Raw genomic sequence first — 13,048 nt, forward strand, 5'->3', positions numbered from 1 at the left:
GACTGGAAAGACAGAATGTGTGTATTACTTCCAGGCTGTAAAGGTTAGAAGAGATCAATAAATGTTTTTTAAAAATAGGAATGACCACTTGAAACACTGTTGTAGGAAAATGAATCTGTTAGTGAAGTACTGGACACACTAAGGAGGAAGAAGCTGGAGTCAGTGCTTCAGGGATTCAGCAGGTGTTTGCTAAATTGATAATCCATTAAAAGTTTATTATAATGCAAGAAGTGTTGAAAATAATGATTGATAAAAAACCAACAGAATGGATATAAAGCAGGATTGAAAGGTTTATTCTGAGGTATAAGGCTTCAATACTTAAAGAAGACTGGTACCATAAATTGACCCCCCCTAAAAAAAAGATACAGATATTATTCAGTTAGAAGAAAAGTTAAAAAAAAATAAGGGCTTTTGCTTACTGAAATATCACTATGTGCTACTCATTGTAGTAAATGCTCTATGGACCCTATCTAATTTAGTCTCCATAAACAACCCTGTGCTTTAGTATTATTATTCTCTTTTACAATCAAGGAAACAGAAGCTCACCTTAAATAATTTGCCAGAAGTCACAGAGGTGTAAGTGATGGTGTCAAAATAACGAAGTCAATTTTAAGCATGTTGAGTGAGAGAACATCACAAAAGAAACGTTAAAATACAATTTGGAAATTGAAATAGAAAGAAAATCAGCTAGAGGTATTATTGCCATGACTCTATCGTCTCAAGGTACCACCAAGTACTTCTGGCTTCTTAACAGCATACCAAAGTGAGGGTGTGAGGCTGAAAAGACAAATTAAGAATTTTTCATGGCTCTGCCCAAGAAGAGACTACTAAAGAAATACCAACCAAAAAAAGATGGAAAAAAACCCACAAAATTTTATGTATTCCCATAAATAAAAGAGTAGCTGGCCATTAAGATGGCCATTATTTAAAAAAAAAAAAATAAGTGTTGGTAAGAATGTGAAGAACTTGGAATCTTTGTGCATCATTAGTGGGAATGTAAAATGATACAGCCACCGTGGCAAACAGTACAGGAGTTTCTCTAAAAGAAAAGCATGGAATTATGACCTAGGAATTCCATTTCTTGCATATACCCCCGCAAAGATTTGAAAGCAGGGGAAGGAGTCAAGATGGCAGAATAGGAAAATGTGGAATTCTCTTCTCCTCACAAGTACATCAAGAATACATCTGCAAATGAAAAAGTTCTCACAAAGCAGCTGCTGAACACTCGTGGAAGACCTCAGACATCTGAAAGGACCAGAAAAATCCTTATGCCACTTGGTAGGATGAAAGAAAGAAGAGGTGAAGTGGGAAGGGACTACCTTGTTCCTCTGTGCAGAGGGGGCTGGATGCTGGAACGTGGGGTTTGGAGAGCAGACCAATGGAGAGGATGGCTGTTGGATATTAAGAGACAGCCTGAAGGGATGGGAGTAAGAAGTTCCCATCACTTCTGGCAGAAGAAGCCTGGGCCATCATGGAAGCAAGGTGCCACACACAAGGCCGGCGGGGGAGGCTGCCATTGTAACCCCCTGCCCCACCCCCCTGGCCCCTGCCTCCACAATCACCGGGAGAGGTACCCACTTGAGGAAAAGCAAGACCTAGAGCCGACTGTGGCTCAGGTCATCAGCACCTTATTGCAAAATTCAGGCTCAAATCGAAGAGAGCAGGGAAAACCATTAGGTCATTCAGATATGATCTAAATCAAACCCCTTGCTATTTTACAGTGGAGGTGATGAAGAGATTCAAGGGACTAGATCTGGTAGATAGACTGCCCAAAGAACTACAGAAGGAGGTTTGTAACACTGGACAGGAAGTGGTGACCTAAACCATCCCCACCCAAGGAAAAGGAAAGCAAGAAGTCAAAGTGGTTTGTCTGAGGAGGGCTTACAAATAGCTGAGAAAAGAGGAGATGTGAAAGGCAAAGAAGAAAGGGAAAGATAAACCCACCTGAATGCAGAGTTCCAGACAATAGCAAGGAGAGATAAGAAAGCCTTCTTAAGTGAACAACGCAAAGAAACAGAGGAAAACAATAGAATGGGAAAGACTAGAGATCTCTTTAAGAAAATTGGAGATACCAAGGGAAACTTTCATGCAAAGATGGGCACAAATAAAGGACAAAAATGGCAAAAACCTAGCAGAAGCAGAAGAGAGTAAGAAGAGGTGGCAGGAGTACACAGAACTCTACAAAAAAAAAAAAATGATAATTCTCAGAATGGGAGAAAATATTTACAAATGAAGCAACTGACAAGGGATTAATCTCTAAAATAAACAAACAGCTCAAGTAGCTGAATATTAAAAAAAAAAATCCAATAAAAAAAAAGAGCAGAAGACCTACATAGACATTTCTCTAAAGAAGACATACAGATGAGCAACAAACACACAGAAAGTTGCTCAGCATCACTGATTATTAGAGAAATGCACATTAAAACTGCAATAAGGTATCACCTCACACAAGTCATAATGGCCATTATCAAAAAGTGTACAAATAATAAATGATGGAGAGGGTGTGGAGAAAAGGAAACCCTCCTACACTGTCGCTGGGGATGTAAATTAGTACAGCCACTATGGAGATAGTACAGATATTCCTTTAAAAACTAAAAATAGAATGACCATATGACCCAGCAATCCCACTCCTGGGCATATTCCTGGAGAGAACTCAACTCCAAAAGATACATGCACCCCAATATTCACTGCAGCGCTATTTACAACAGCCAGGACATGGAAGCAACCTAAATGTTCATCAGTGGACAAATGGATAAAGCATGTGGTACATATATGCAGTGGAGTATTACTCAGCCATAAAAAGGAACAGAACTGGGCCATTTCCAGACATATGGATGGGCCTAGAGACTGTCACAGAGAGTGAATAAGTCAAACAGAAAAACAAATGTCATATAGTACTGCTTATATGTGCAATCTAGAAAATGGCCCAGGTGACTTATTTGCAAAACAGAAAAAGAGCCACAGATGTAGGGAGCAAATGTATGGACACCAAGGGGGGAAGGGGAAGGTGGGATGAATTGAGAGATTGGGATTGACATATACACTACCATGCTTAAAATAGGTAACTAATGAGAACCTATTGTATGCCACAGGAAAGTCAATGCTCTGAGGCAACCTAAATAGGAAGGATATCTACCAAAGTGTAGGTACATGTATCCATGAAGCCAGCCGATTTACTTCGGTATACAGCAGAAACTAATTAAACACTGTAAAGCAACCACAGTCCAATAAACATTAATAACTAAAAAAAGGATTTGAACCCCTGCCCCCCCCCCCAAAAAAAAAACAGAGTTGAAATCAGGACTCAAAGATATTTGTATATTTGTTTCAGGGTAGCATCATTCACAATAGTCAAAAGGTGAAACAACATAACCAAGAAATGAATGAATAATCTAACTATGGTGTATACATGCAATGGAATATTATTCAGCCCTAGAATGAAATTTTATCACATTCTACAACATGGATGCACCTTGAAGGCCTTATACTATGTATGTGAAATAAGCCAAATAAAAAAGACAAAAAGTAATGTTTTAATCTACTTACATGAAGCAGCTGAGAATAGCCAAATTCATAGAGACACAAAATAGAAGAGTGGCTTCCAGAGACTGGGGGAGGAGGGAATGGGCAGTTATTCCTTAATGGGTACAGAGTTTGAGTCTAGGAAAATGAAAAAGTTCTGGAGTTGGGTGGTGGTGAGAGTTGCACAATGATGTGAATATATTTGATGTTACTGAACTGTAATGGCATGGCAACCCACTCCAGTATTCTTGCCTGGAGAATTCCATGGACTGGTGGGCTACAGCCCATGGGGTCACAGAGTTGAATATGACTGAAGTGACTTAGCATGCAGCATGCATGCACTGAACTGTAAACTTAAAAGTGGTAACAGGAAACAACCACTGAGTTTCAACATAATAAATATAATGAAAAAATTGAACAGCTAAAGTGGTAACTTTATATGTGTGTGTGTGTGTGTGTGAGCGTGTGTGTGTATATTTTACCACAATTTAACAAAAAAGTAGTTGGCCAAGCATAAAGTTGGAAAATGAAGAGTTTCTCCTCTCTCTGTGTTGTGAGGAGACAGGAGAGACCCAGTTATTTACTATGTTCACCCAAAGGACAGTCCAACAAATCATCCTAAAGTGGCCGGCATTAGGAAATCAAGTTCAGGGTGCGGTTGCTGATTTTTATGCTATGACCCATCTTATTAAGACACAGACACTAGAATTAACAAATTGATTTCAAGAATCTGGTTGGCAAATGCGTTCGTTTAGTCCCCCCAAGAAACGTCACCTTAAGCACAGCCATAGCCATCGCTGGTCCCAGGGTGGCATCAGAGGGAATCTCAATTAATCATAATTGGGATTAAGGAATTAAATAAAAGACTAAAAATAAGAATGTCTTCAGTGAGAGTTTCATCTCAGGCAGCATGCCAGCTCGTTTCCTGGAAGTATTTAGACACAGGACAGGGCCAGATCTTCCGGGTTAAGGTAAAGGCAGGGATGGGCACCACCCCTCAGCAGCCTCCTTCCCCGCCCCGTGATCCTGTAGGCAGGTTGTTTAGCCATGTGTTGTTTTCTGGGAAGTGGCTCACACGGACTTGGAGATTCCTCAAGCCTTCCTAGCTTGAGCAAAAAGACAGCACGCAGAGCTCCCAAACCAGGCAAGCACTCAGATGGGGTGAGAGAAAGTGGGTAGCATTTAGGGGAGACAATTCTCACAAACATTTCTCATCTCAGAGACATTACAGCTCCTGACGGCTTCAATCTTTCATTTTAGAGATTTTTATTGATTGGGTAAGAATCACACACGTTTCGTCCACAGCAGAGATATCAAAGCAAACTTTTCCCCTAGTGCCATTTCCACAGGGGATGGGAATGATTGATTTTTATTGGTTCAGCTTCTAAGATACTCACATCTCAATCCAGCCAATTTTCTTTGGAGAGAGCCCACTCCAGTCCACTTAATTGTATTTTCTAACCAAAGAGTTGAGAGAGATTTGTCATCTTTACAGTCCAGAGGGGATGAATCTCCAGACTCCTCTCCCAATTGTGTGTGCTGGTTTCTGAAGTTGGTAATCGAAGAAGGGAGTCAGGCTTAGGGGAGACAAAAATCACATGAAATTATAAAGCTGAAAATACAGTGACTGAAATGCAAGCAAAAAACAAAAACAAACAAACAAACAAACCTAATCTAGGCATCAAGGATTTCAAAGGTCTGAGAAGAAACAATTTGCTTTATGCTTTCAACTTTTATTGGACAAAAATTACTATAACAGGCTTTTACTTGGATTTGAACAAAGAAAAACCATATATTCACTAAGGAAGTCATCCCCTCAATTGTCTGACACATCTTCCTTTATGTTTGCCTTCTGCTGGGGCTCACTCTGTATTCCCATGAACCTCTCATCACCCCAACTTCTGCTTATTTTAACTTTCATTTAACTCATACCAAATTTTCCACATCTCCCTGTTTCAGCAATAGCTTGCTCTGAGGTGTGAAAGTGAAGATCCAGAGAAAATTAAGAATGCTAACCTCGCTTGGAACTTTGGGAAAATTAATGCCCATGGTAAAGGGAAATCCTCCTCCATTCTCTTGGTAAATGGAAAAGGAGCCTAACTCGGAATGAGATTCTTTAGTACATGGACATTTTCCAGCGCTCAATTATGCACTTTCTCCTATTACATATACAAGCAGTCATGGCAGTTTCTTTACAATGAACTTCTCTTAGCCCATAGATTCTATAGTATGTTGCATCTTTCCATTTTGTACATCAATTTCTTCTCATCTTTCCTATTATATTGCAGTATTCCTGAGAACCAAATAACTGTTTCTTAGCTTCTTAGCTACAGCAACACAAAAACAAAAAACTCCCCACAACATTGGGCAAGACTAAAAATGTTACAAGATAGTGTTACAAAGTGATATCTTTTATGATATTTTAATAAATTTTTGTCACAATAAATTGTACAACCAAAGAAGTATTAGACTTCAAAGAACTCACCAAAGAGTTGCTTGATGATTTCCTTTTTCTTTCTTTTCTTTCCTTTTTCTTTCTTTCTCTTTCTCTCTTTTTCCCCTCTCCTCTCTCTCTCTTTCCTTTTTTTGTAACTTTCACAGACCAGACACTTTGTAAACCCCAGAAAATGTTAGCTAATGTTCAATCATAATTTTCAATACATTGTTATTAGTTTATTTTTTACCTATGTTTTCATACTACTAAACTGCTTTATTTATCCCACTGGCTCAAAATTATTTTTTGATGACTTCACAAATTACTTCCAATGATTCCCTCCAAGAAAACACTTTACCTCTAGCAAATTAAAACAATGGAGCAGGCTATCCTCAAATTGGAACACAATAAATTTTGACCATTGATAACTGCAATCAATTCCATCAAGGGGCAATCAATTCCATCAGTTCCAAACTAAAACAATGGAACAGGCTATCCTCAAACTGGAACACAGTAAATTTTGACCATTGATAATTGCAATCAATTCCATCAAGGACACCAACCAATTTTCTGTGAGACTGCCTGAGAGTCCTACAATTCAGCTCAATTCTGATAGTATCTATCTGGACAGAGCATCAGATTCCACAGGTTAAGGGCTCAGTCCTACAAGACTGCCCCTCCCCCCTTAAACATCAATCACAAGTCCCACCTGTCACCTAGGCCTGTAACCAACCGGCTACAGATGGAAGGTTCCAACACTCCCTCCTCCTCAGGTTTGGTTAATTTGCTAGAGTGGCTTACTGAATCAGAATAACCTTTTCCTTACTAGATTATATTTCCTTACTAGATTATGGGGCTTCCCTCATAACTCAGCTGGTAAAGAATCCGCCTCCAATGCAGGAGACCCTGGTTCGATTCCTGGGTTGGGAAGATTCGCTGGAGAAGGGATAGGCTACCCACTCCAGTATTCTTGGGCTTGCCTGGTGGCTCAGCTGGTAAAGAATATTCCTGCAATGTGGGAGACCTGGGTTCGATAACGGGGTTGGGAAGATCCCCTAGAGAACAGAAAGGCTACCCACTCCAGTATTCTGGCCTGGAGAATTCCATGGACTATAGTCCATGGGGTTGCAAAGAGTCAGACATGACTGAGTGACTTTCACTTTCACTTTTCACTTACTAGATTATTAGTTTATTATGAAAGCACATCACTTTCTCTGCAAATGCGCCATTTTGGCCAAATTTCCATTTGTTCACCAACTAAGAAGCTCTCCAAAGCCCATCATTTTGGCTTTTTATGGTGGTTTCATTGCATAGGCATAACAGGTCAAATCACTGGCCACTGAGGATTGATTCTTCCTTGGGGGATATGAAAATCTCTGCTCATGGTCCAACATCCTTGAAGTTAACTTCTATATGCAAGGTAAGATCAGTGCCTTTGGCACTACAACTGTAAACACAGCACATTCTTGGTCCTTAAGGAGTATTACTGTCTACAGGTGAAGAGGAGGTGCTTACCCAAATATCTTTAAAAGAAAAGAGAAATTGTTTCTGTGAGTGAAATATATATGTGTTAGGAGAGAAAACAGGAAAGAGGCAGTTGTTACTTTAGCTGTGTATGTTGTGGGCAAGGAGAGCCTAACAGAAGTTCTCATGAAGGGAAACTTTCAATATCTGTATCCATCATTCAGGTAAAGCTACAGAAGACAGGCTTCTTGAATTTGTGGGTAACACAGAGCAGGGTGTGATGGCCAGGAAACAGATTAGCAAAATCAAGATTCTGAAATGATTCTACAAACCCAAATGACAGGAAAAGTCAACAAGATGAATCTACACAGTTATCAATGTGGAGTAACAAATGGGTTCACAGCAGGGCTTATGGGGGAGAGACCACAAGAGTTGTAGCAGATCACACAAACTCAAGAGCCATAAAATTTCATCCCAATATTTCTCCCAAGGCTCTTTCAAACCCCTTCATGTACCTGCTCACCTCTGAGGTTCACACAAACTCCATGAGGGATGCAGCAGGCAAGTTTTACTATTCCCACTTTAGTGGGGGGACATGGTCACAGAGCATAAATAACTTGACCAAGGTTCTGTAGCAACTTAAAAAAAGTAAGAACCAAGCTTTCCTGGTGACTCAGACAGTAAAGAATCTGCCTGCAATGGGGTTCAACCCCTGGGTTTGGAAGATCCCATGGAGAAGGAAACGGCAACCCACTCCAGTATTCTTGCCTCGAGAATCCCATGGACAGAGGAGACTGTCTGGCTACAGTCCATGGGGTTGCAAAGAGTCGAACACAACTGAGCAACTAAACTTTCACTTTCTTTCACCTTTGATCACATAGGTTTGATCACACAGAATGACGTCACAATCAAGGAATCTCAACAACAATCAGAATTCTGTGGTCAGTTTCAGGCACATTTTATAAAGGATGTTGACAATAAAGGATCCCTCCATCCAGTGGAGGTAGTTAGGATGATGAAACCTCTGGACATCATGGCATATAAGAAATGTTTGGAGGAGTTTTGCCAAGAACAGAAAAGACATAAGAACTACTGTCTGCAAATATCTGAGGATCTGTGATGCAGAAAAGGATTAGACTCATCTGTGAAGGTTCACGGGGCAGAACCAACACAACTGTATGAAAGTGACAGCAAGAGGAAGATTTCAGATACTGTAAAGGAGGGCATTCTATCATTTAGAAGTAGGAAAGATGAGCCTGCAAAAGAATGAATCCACCATTCTAGGGCAGATTAGAGAATAGGCTGCGAACAGCCATAAATTGCAGTCATTGAAGGAATTCCTGCCTAAAAATAAAAACTTCATGGCATCTCAGATCTCTTGCAACTCAAAGACTCTATTACTTAAATAAAAAACTACTTCACTCGGAAATTGACATCCCAATGCTAGATCTTCAAAATATGCTTAAAGAACATACTGACACCATGAGTTAGCACCATCTTCATCTGGGTCATAAAACCATCATAAATAGTCATAAGGCCATTCACATATCATGATTTTTGCCATTTGCTAGTCTTCATAACCCTCCATGAATGAGAGAGGGGCTTAAATGACTATCCCAGAGAAGTGAAGTGACAAGTTTAAGGTGATGTGGCAAGTTAGTAGTGAAATCAGAGCCAGAAAACTAGTCTTCCCTTAGATTTACTGAGATCTCAGTAACAATATTAGTTTAAAAAAATTGACTACTATTTATAGCTCTTACTATGGGACAGTTACTTCTTTAAACACTTTACACCAGTGATGTCACTCAACCTTCACAAAAACCTATCAGATGAGAACTATCACATCCCCATTCTATAGGTTAAGAAAATAAGAGCAGAGAGGTTAAGTAACTCACCTAAGATAACAGGTCCTACATGGCAGGGTGAGATTTCAAACTTAGGCAATCTGACTCCAAAACCCATTACTCTCAACCACTAGGCTTTGTTTTCCTTCTAGAAATTGTTTTATTTGTGAGAGAGAAAGGGGAAGTCCCCACATTTATACATCACAGCTTCTGTGGAATGTGTTGCCAAAGGAGCCAAATAAGCAGGTTTGGAAGCCATGATAGCGGAGAAAGACTCTACCTTAGGAGACATCTCCCTGCCTCCTTCAGCTCATCCCTCCCGACATGAAGGATGGCTGCAGACGCTTCTTCTCACCGATGGGATGACGGAAATGAACGGAGCAAGCTGCAAACTTGAGACTCAGCGGTTCTGATAATCAGACCGGACTGAAATGTGGCCGAGGTTGAGGCAAACTCTGTGAAGGAGGGGGTGGTCCACAGAAGGGCAGAAGGCAGAAGCCACGTTTGACCCTTTACTGGAGAGAGAGAAAGACAAAACTGAAATTATGGGTACCACAGATAACTGTTTATTCCTTTCTAGCACAACAAGCAAATAAACTGCCATTGGTGCCTCCAAACTTCATACAGGGTAATATTCCTTTAATGGAATGCTTTTAGAGAAGAGTCATAAAAATAAATTGAAAAGTGCTTTCTGCTGGCTACAGCTGGCATAAGCAGCATCTGAGCAAACAGGATAACACAAAGCTTAACTTAGCATCGCCATTTTTATTACTCACCCGCGACAGGTCTTATAATAGTATAAATTCACTTAAAAAACGGACTCTCTTCCCCATCACCGCCCCTCCGCTCCAGCACCGCGCACCCAACAGCCTCCTGTGTTCATTCTAAGCAGCATAATTACAGGTCTTTTTATGATTTAGGTTTGAGACCAATTAGCTGATACTGCAAGCCTTTCAAATGCCAGCTTCCTCTCTTGGCACTCCCTGTTCTGCTGGGATTTACCTGAGTGCTTGTAAAAGGCAAATGTTTTGTGAGGAACAGAGAACTCGGGTCTGTTGGTGGATGGGCTCCCTCCTCCCCACTCTTGCTCTCATCTGCCCCTGCCTCTTGGGTGCACCTGGTCTCTCAAATTGTCACAGTGTGAAATGCGCGCTGAACATGCCTGCCGGGTGCCCAGGCTGCGGCTGAGAGCAGGTAGTCACGTGGTTGGGCCGCCAGCGGCTCCTCCAATCGCCTTTCCTGTAGGTGGAGCTGCAGCGCCATGCTGCGCGGCGCTCTGCCGCCATTTTGAAGCCTGGTAGCCATGAGCGGTGAAGAGTTGAAGACTTTGGAAAGGCACCACCCGAGAGCCTGGCCTGCTCCACTGGCCCTGTCCCTCACGTCTTCCACTCCGCAGTCATCACAGAGTAAGGCTACAGCAATGGTCATAACGTCAGATATTCAGCAGAGATCTCCGTCATCCACCAACGAGTATGAGTTATATACAGCACCACTGGAGGATTCAAGGGTGAATAAGGTTCCCTGCTCGCAGTGTGTTTTCAACTGAATGTTAGGAGGCTCAACTTACTCACATAAAAGAACAACTTAGAATACAAGGCAGGATGTGGAAAGTGCTCTGTGGAATAGACAGTAAGTTCAAAGAAAGATTTTGCCACAGGGACCTGAGCAAGCAGAGTCTTTAACCATCTACTCTGTAGCAAGTGCTTTACAAATTGTGTTCAATCCTTATACAACCCTTTAAGATACATATAGTATATATAGTTATAATCCTTTAAGGTATATATAAGGCTTCTTTGGTGAATCAGACCATGAAGAATTTGCCTGCAGTGCAGGAGACCTGGGCTTCATCCCTGGGTCAGGAAGATCCCCTGGAAAAGGGAATGGCAACCCACTCCAGTATTTTTTTCCTGGAGAAGCCCATGGACAGAGGAGTCTGGTGGGCTGCAGTCCATGGTGTCCCAAAGAGTGAGACAGGACCCAGCGACTAACACTTTCACTTTTAGTTTCAAGGTATATGTAATTATATGTTATACCTGAAGCATTTTCAAGATTAAAAAAAAAAAAAAGCTTCACAAAATTAGGTAACCTTTCCAAGATCATACAACTAGTAAGTGACAAAAACTGAAATTGTGATTTCTGGTGTGACACTGAAAGCTTTACTGTCATATCATGTTTCCTCCCTACAGATCAGCAGAGATGAAGTTAAGTGTACATTCTGCTGGTGGTTGTGGGGTGGTTATAGAAGGAAGTATAAGAATATTCGAGAAAGGAAAAGTGGACTAATTTGGATAGATAGAGGAATTAAGAAGGCCATAAAATACACAATATGAAGCTAGAAAGGGATTTACAAAGCTAACCTGAGATACATTATTAAATTAAGTCCAACAATATTTTGGGGTATTACATAGCCATTAAAAAACCTCTGAAGACTAGGTGGAATTATGAAAGATGCTATTGCTATGATGTTAAGTAAATGAAATAATGGTAAGATAAAGCAGAATACAAAGTACTTTCTGGTTGCAACAATGTGGAAGTAAGTATTAATAGGGTTTTTACATAAAACTTTTAGTTAATATTGTTTAAGAGGAAAAAAAACAAGTCCATCCCCTGGGCATATGCATGACTATATTTACACTTTTCCAGACAGATGGTTTTCTTCCCTCTTCTAACAGATTTCCATGGAGAGAAATCTAATGCCCTCACTGTGTTATTTTAGTGCCTTGCAACCCCATTTCCTCAAGTCTAGCCTCCATCCCCCTACTGATGCAGTTTCACCCCACAGTTGACTTCTGTCTCTGTGAGCTAGCCACTGGCTTAAAATTTTTAGCATGCTTTGGGTTCCAGAGATAGTGAATGTAAGATTGACATTCCCCTCAGCTCTCTTTTTATATTCTGAACCCTAGCTCTGATGGTACTCTTGATACAACTGAGAAGGTAGAAGGAAGGGAACTGGTGATTTAAAAAATGAAAGAATCTAAGCATCATAACTTACCAAACCTATTATTTTCTTATCTTCTACTTCTTTCATGCTACTTACAATGATTCCACTTAATCTCCCAATATCATTCATATCTAGTAACTGAAAAGCTCCCTTACTCTCTAAAATCTATCTCTACTATTTACCAGTGATAGTGTTGTTGTTGGTCAGTCACTCAGTCATGTCCAATTCTTTGCGACTCCATGGACTGCAGCACGCCAGGCTTCCCTGTCCTTCACTATCTTCCTGAATTTGCTGAAACTGATTTCCATTGAGTCAATGATGCCATTCAGCCATCTCATCCTCTGTTGCCCCCTTCTCCTCCTGCCCTCAGTCTTTCCCAGAATCAGGGTCTTTTCCAATGAGTCAGCTCTTTGCATCAGGTGGCCAAAGTATTGGAGCTTCAACTTCAGCATCAGTCCTTCCAATGGATATTCAGGACTGATTTCCTTTAGGGTTGACTGGTTTGAGCTCCTTGCTGTCCAAGGGACTCTCAACAGTCTTCTCCAGCACCAGAGTTCAAAAGCATCAATTTTTTGGTGCTCAACCTTCTTTTTGGTCCAACTCTCTCATCCATACATGACTACTGAAAAAACTGTAACTGTGACGATGCGAACCATTGTTGGCAAAGTGATGTTTTTGCTTTTTAATGCACTGTCTAGGTTTGTCATAGCTTTTCCTCCAAGGAACAAGTGTCTTTTAATTTCAAGGCTGCAGTCACCATCCACAGTGATTTTTGGAGTCCAAGAATATAAAGTTTGTCACTGTTTCCATTGTTTCCCCATCTATTTGCCATAAAGTGATGGG

The 13,048-nt window shown here is 40.8% G+C and overlaps 1 long non-coding RNA gene across 1 annotated transcript in view; it reads right to left on the minus strand.

Moving 5' to 3' along the window:
• Positions 1–4,811: 4,811 nt before the first annotated feature.
• The window catches only part of LOC122707916, a 28,361-nt gene continuing 20,124 nt past the window's right edge, over positions 4,812–13,048 (minus strand). Inside the window, exons 2-3 of the long non-coding RNA XR_006344958.1 lie at positions 9,545–9,779; positions 4,812–5,099 (exon numbers count right to left, since the gene is read on the minus strand). This is a non-coding gene — a long non-coding RNA (uncharacterized LOC122707916). The remainder of the gene's footprint in view (positions 5,100–9,544; positions 9,780–13,048) is intronic.

Source organism: Cervus elaphus, chromosome 14 (genome assembly GCF_910594005.1).
Source record: "Cervus elaphus chromosome 14, mCerEla1.1, whole genome shotgun sequence".
Lineage (NCBI taxonomy): Eukaryota > Metazoa > Chordata > Mammalia > Artiodactyla > Cervidae > Cervus > Cervus elaphus.